The sequence below is a fragment of the Suricata suricatta genome, chromosome 2 (assembly GCF_006229205.1).
Source record: "Suricata suricatta isolate VVHF042 chromosome 2, meerkat_22Aug2017_6uvM2_HiC, whole genome shotgun sequence".
In the NCBI taxonomy this organism is placed as follows: domain Eukaryota; kingdom Metazoa; phylum Chordata; class Mammalia; order Carnivora; family Herpestidae; genus Suricata; species Suricata suricatta.
In genome coordinates this window covers 53,666,567-53,672,566 of record NC_043701.1, presented here as the reverse complement: position 1 = coordinate 53,672,566, position 6,000 = coordinate 53,666,567, and positions in this window count along the sequence as shown.

Sequence of the window (6,000 nt, the reverse complement as noted above, 5' to 3'; positions counted from 1 at the left end):
AAAAAAACTTGTTTAGATAAATCGTAGCCCAGGGGCACCTGGGTGGGTCATTTGGTTAAGTGCCTGACTCTTGATTTCAACTCAGGTCATGGTGTCATGGTTAGTGAGTTTGAGCCCTGCTTCAGGCTCTGCACCGGTAGCATGGAGTCTGCTTGGGATTCTCTCTCTCTCTCTGTTCCTCCCCTGCTCTCTCTCACTCAAAATAAAAATAAACAAAAGAAAAGAGTTTTGAATAGATCTTAGCCCAAACATATAAAAATATAATATATGGGCCCAGTAATTAGATCCAGTCATACTGGCATGTTCCTAGGCAATTAAGTTAGTGGAATCAATAGGGATTATAATTATAGTGATAGATTAATGACTTCAAAATTTAATAATTGAATTTTAGAAGGCAACTTAAAACACTTCAAAAAATAAAGACATACTGATTTGGAGAAACTCATTAGCAAATAGGTAATTCATTGAATTACTTATCTAATTATTAACTCAACAAGTATGTATTTAAACTCTTCCTGCTGATCTGCTCTAAGCACTAGGAGTAGGGGTACAGCACTAAACAAAAGATACAAAGGCCCTCCTTTCATAGAGCTTATATTCTGACATGGAAGAAAATGTAGAAAAATGATAATTTACTTAAGATTTAAACAGAAAATAAAATGACTGAAAAACTGTCAGAAATTATGATTAAGAATGAATCAGTGTCTATCTTTTCTTACTCTAAATGAAAAAAAAATCATAAAGAAAAACCAGATTAGATTAGATGCAATATTATTTGCCTATTTAAAATTTGTTACTTTCTCAGATCATAAAGATAATGTATGTTTATTGTAAAACAATGATGATAAAGTGAGATGAAGAGATACTGTTAGAACCCACAGATCATTTATTACAAATATTAGCTAGAGGTGCCTGGGTGGCTCAGTTGGTTAAGCGTCTGGCTTCGGTTCAGGTCATGATCTCACGGTTTGTGGGTTTGAGCCCCGCGTTGGGCTCTGTGCTGACAGCTCAGAGCCTGGAGGCTGCTTCAGATTCTGTGTCTTTCTCTTTCTCTGACCCTCCCCTGCTCACACTGTCTCTGTCTCTCAAAAATAAATAAAAAACATTAAAAAAATTTAAAATATTAGCTATCATATATAAAGTAAATTCTGTTGAAATAATATTCAAAATGTTAACTAAAAGCAAAACAAAGAAGAATAAAAATCCATAATAATAGTACAAATTAAATCAGAGTTTGTTCCTATGACTGGTGTAAAAAGCCTTCCTAAATAGGCCAGTAAATCTACTGAAGAAAAGAAAAAAAATGTCTTGTTTTAACATAAAAACACACAAATATATTGTGAAATACACTGTAAAGAAGTTAAAACTAAGGTGTGGGCCTCAATGAAATCACTCAAGAGGAAATTTTAGGCGGAAGAGAGGAAGGCTGATCATGCTGTTTAGTGGCTGGCTTGGAGAGGAGGATTTTGCCAAGATCCAAAACAAAACCAGTGAAGAGGTAGGAAGAACAGGATTGTGAGGTACTATGGAAGCTAAAATGTCAAGAGAAGGGAGAGGCTAGAGATGATGAGGGCTGGAGAGCAACTGACTTAGGGACTCAGCAGCCCCTGGTGGCCTCTGGCAGAACATGTGCTGCAACGCCATTGACCACAGCCTGTTTGGAGTGGGTTGAAGCAGGAGGGGAAGGTAAGAAAGTGGAGACAAGACAGACAACAGTAGATAAGGTTTTAAGAGAAGCGGGTCTTTCACAGTAGGACAGGAATAGGGGTTGATGATAGAGACAGATTTGTTCCTCTTTTTAAAAATGGATCCTATTTGACCATGTTGTGTAGAAGAGGTGATGGGGAAATACCTAATTACAAAGCTAACATTGCAGATGTGAAAGCTGTGTAGTCTACAGGGTCCTGCACTTAGTAGGGCTCCACACTTGGTTTAATAATCTGCTCTTACCATCTTGAGATTCTTTATTTGTTGTTGGAAGCCGTTTTCTGAACTCACTAAGTTGAGAAAAAACCTCCTTGTGAGGTAAGTTGGGTTTGCAAGGCAGGGGGCCACATGCCGTCAGATGGCGACCAATGTCTACCCCCCACTCAATTATTTTTGCTTGAGCACAGACCCCCCAGGTGCCTGGTTGACTGGTATCAGGAGTGACTTGCCTTCTTATGCTAAAAAAATGCGAATTGTACCTTGTGAAGGAACTTATTATAGGAGTTTCTTCTTTTGTGATTATAGGAGCAAATATTACATTCCTTGAGAAACTGTTTTTCTTCCCCTCAATAAAACAGGCTATTGGCCCCTGATCACTAAGAATTAACTTTTGCCTTTGCTATGTTAAAAGCATTGCCTTGTATTTAAATGCTAAAGATACCTTCCTTCCCCATGTGATAAGCATCTAAGTTACCTACATCAATCACTATTGATAAAGATTATGCATGAGTCTTCTACCAATCTATGTTCTGGGAAATTTTTACATACCAAAAAATTTATTATCAGAAGTCATTGTTTAAGGCAATTGCCACTTCTGTTTTGTACCCCATACATTTTTTCAATAAATAAAGCTGACTCTCTGGTCAGTGCAGAGATGCCTGCCTGGTAATCAGAAAGAAACTGAGTCTCTCTCACTCTCTCTTTCACTGACACAGTCCATCCTTCAGGGATCCCTGGACTTGCTGGAGCTGGACTCCGGCAATTTATCAACCATGAGTCCGACATTTTCATTTTGCACTAGAGCCAGCAAAGTAGGTAGTTGGTCCTGACCTGTTGATGAGGAAAAGTTTAATATACAAAAGCAACAAGGGTTTCCTATCATTTTGATGGAAAAGCTCCAAAGCCTGGGTGAGCAGATTGGACAACAGGCAATTTCTTTTTACACTAGAAAGGAAATAGGATGCATGAATCTACAGGTTAGTTTTACACGTTTCTTGTCTCTATGATAAAGGAGTCACATCTAATGTCTTTAATTTTTTCCTCTAAAGTAAAAGGTGAAAAGATTTGTTGAAAGTCCTGGGAGTAAGAGCAGAGTTGGAAGTTTGGTATGAGACACACATATGAGACAGTGGAAAGTGAGACACGAGCAGTCGAGGGCCCCTGTGTATGGGAGCCTCTCTGTATCTTTGTGGGAATTAATGCTCTGTTGCCTGAGCAGAGGCTTACACAGAACAGGTTTGTCCAATGTTGCTTTTTTCCAGGTGGGTGTAATAAATAGTCAGTTTCAAGTTTAAGGTACTCCTTGATCCTTCTGACTGCAGGAACCAATCTATTATTCACTATCTTCTTTGCCTTTTATTTATTTTGATTTTTTAAATTAAAATAGTTTTTTAAAATGTTTTATCCTTGAGAGGGGGGGAGGGGCAGAGACAGAGGGAGACACAGAGTCTGAAGCAGAGTCTAGGCTATGAGCTGTCAGCAGACAGCCTGATGTGGGGCTTGAATTCATGAACCATGAGATCATGACCTGAGCCGAAGTCGGATGCTTAACCGGCTAAGCCACCCAGGTGGCTCTTCATTGCCTTTTAAAGTTTGAGTCATTTTTCATTTGTATTCAGCTTTCTACTCATCTCATATTGTCTTATCATCTATTTAAATTTATGCTTATAATCTTCTAAAGTATAAGGTGTGTCTGCACTGTTTTTACTCACAAGACTTCCACACTAAGAACTGATTCTTCAACTCCCCCAAACCACCTTGATATCCTACAACTCAATCCAGTTCTGACACTATGGGGAGTTGGTATCAGACGCCAGGAGGTTTACTGGCTCAGTCCCAAAGGACTGCCCTCACTTCAGATGCCATTTGCAAATATTGTGTACCCAGAGTTCTTCTTGACTTAGACATGAAGCAAGAGATTCCCACCCTTTCCAAATTAATCTAGTGATAGTTTGCTGTAATGGGTCACAGAGCTCAGGAACACTTCTACTTACATTTGACAGTTGATTATAAAGGATACAAATGAACAGTCAGATGAGGAAAGATCTAGAAAGATCTGGGAGGGTCCTTAATGCAGGACCTTCTGTTCTGTGGAGCTGGCGTATGCAAAGCTCTTAGCATGTGGATGTGTTCACTCACTCAGAATTCCTCTAATCCCATCCTTTAGGGGTTTTTGTGGAGGTTTACATGAACATAATTGATTGAATCATTGGCCAATGGTGATGAAGTTCATCTCAGCTCCTTTGCCTTCCTGGAAGTTGGGGGGTAAGGCTAAAAGTTCCAGCCCCCTAATCACGCCTTGGTCTTTCTGGAGACCAGCCCTTATCCTGAAGCTGTCTAGAGTCCCACCAAGATTTGTCTCACTGGGACAACAGATGTTCCTGTCACTCTAAATTCTAAAGGACTTAGGAGCTCTGTGTTGGGAACTGGGGACAAAGACCAGATATATATTTCTTTTTGATAAACAAAAACAACAGGTATAAAATTAATATAAGAAGCATAGTAATAAAATAAATATAATTTTACCTTTCCCCATTTAGGTGCCAGAATATATCCAGTTCTTTGCCAAGACCTGTGATTCTTTCATGTTATAGATAGCCACTTAAGTCTGGTTCCCACACCTGCCCTTAGGTATATCATGTGTTGTTTTATTTCCTTTTATATATATAGGAAGTGATGTTCTATTTAAAGATAGATGATAAATAGATGACTGACAGATAGATAAATGATACATAGATACCTAGATACATAGCTATGGAAAATATTTTTGAGTAATCTTTACACCCAACATGGGGCTTGAGCTCACAACCCTGAGATCAAGAGTCACGTGCCTTTCCAACTAAGCCAGTAAGGTGTCCCTTACTATATATATACTTTATCTAGTCTTTTGGAAATTGTTTCTTCCCCTTAATTTATATTTCTAAAATAAATGAATGTTATTCCTTGTGTCTGTCGTTCATTTTCATTCCACATAATACTCCTTTGTACAAATATGCTGACATTTATTTAACTATTTTTCTAACAACATTTGTATTGTTCTATATTAACATGTTTGTACGTGTTTCCTGGGAAAGATGTGTGAGAATTTCTCTAGGTATGTAACTAGTAGTTGAGTTGTTATATTATAGGGTTGTTGGATTATCAAGTGTAGGTATAGGGATTATTAGGTATGGATTATAGAATATATTCAAGACAATGCCAATTTTTTATTCCAAATATGGCTATGCCTGTTCTGAAAATAGAAATTCTTATTGATCAATATCTTTTCCAAAACATGATATATTCAACTTTCAAATTTTTGCCAGTTGTGGATAGTTCTAGAATGATAACATTTTCTTATCTGGGTCAAAGTGTTTTATTGTGTCCTCATTTTGAAAGTAAAATAAAATTTCCATCATTACTAATGAGGCTGAGAAAATTTTCTTTCTTTTCTTTTTTCTCTTTTCTTTCTTCTTTCCTTCCTTTCTTTCTTTCATCTCTTTCCCTTTTCCCCCCCAGTTACATACCATCTATTGTGAAATACCTAGTTATGTTATTTGCTCAGTTTCTTTTTTTGGTCTTTTCCCTACGAATTTATGAAATTCTTTATATATTCAATATGTTCATCCTTTGGGCAATATATGTTATCACAAATGTCTTCTCTGAGATTGTGGCATATGTCAATTTCATAAAGAAATAAAATATGAAAATGTTTATATTCTAAAAGTCTAAAATTTTGCTTTTCACATTATAATCTTTAATTTATCAAAACATTTTCGAGTATATCAGAGATAAAATTTACTTTTTTCTCAAATTATTGATCAGTTTTCCCAGGCATATTAATTCGATAGTCTTTTCTCTTAATGGTCTGTAGTTTAACATCTTTTATACATAATGTTCCCATATATTCAAGGATCTGTCTCTGGGATCAGTATTTCGCTCTGCTGGGGAAGTTTTCTATTCCCGCACTGATATCACACTATCTTAGCTGTCAGAGAATCACAGAAAACCCTGAAATCCAATGGAGCAAACAATTCCTTTCTTATCTCTTCTTTTCCTCATTCTCCTCCTCCTTTAGAAGCATGCAGCTAATTT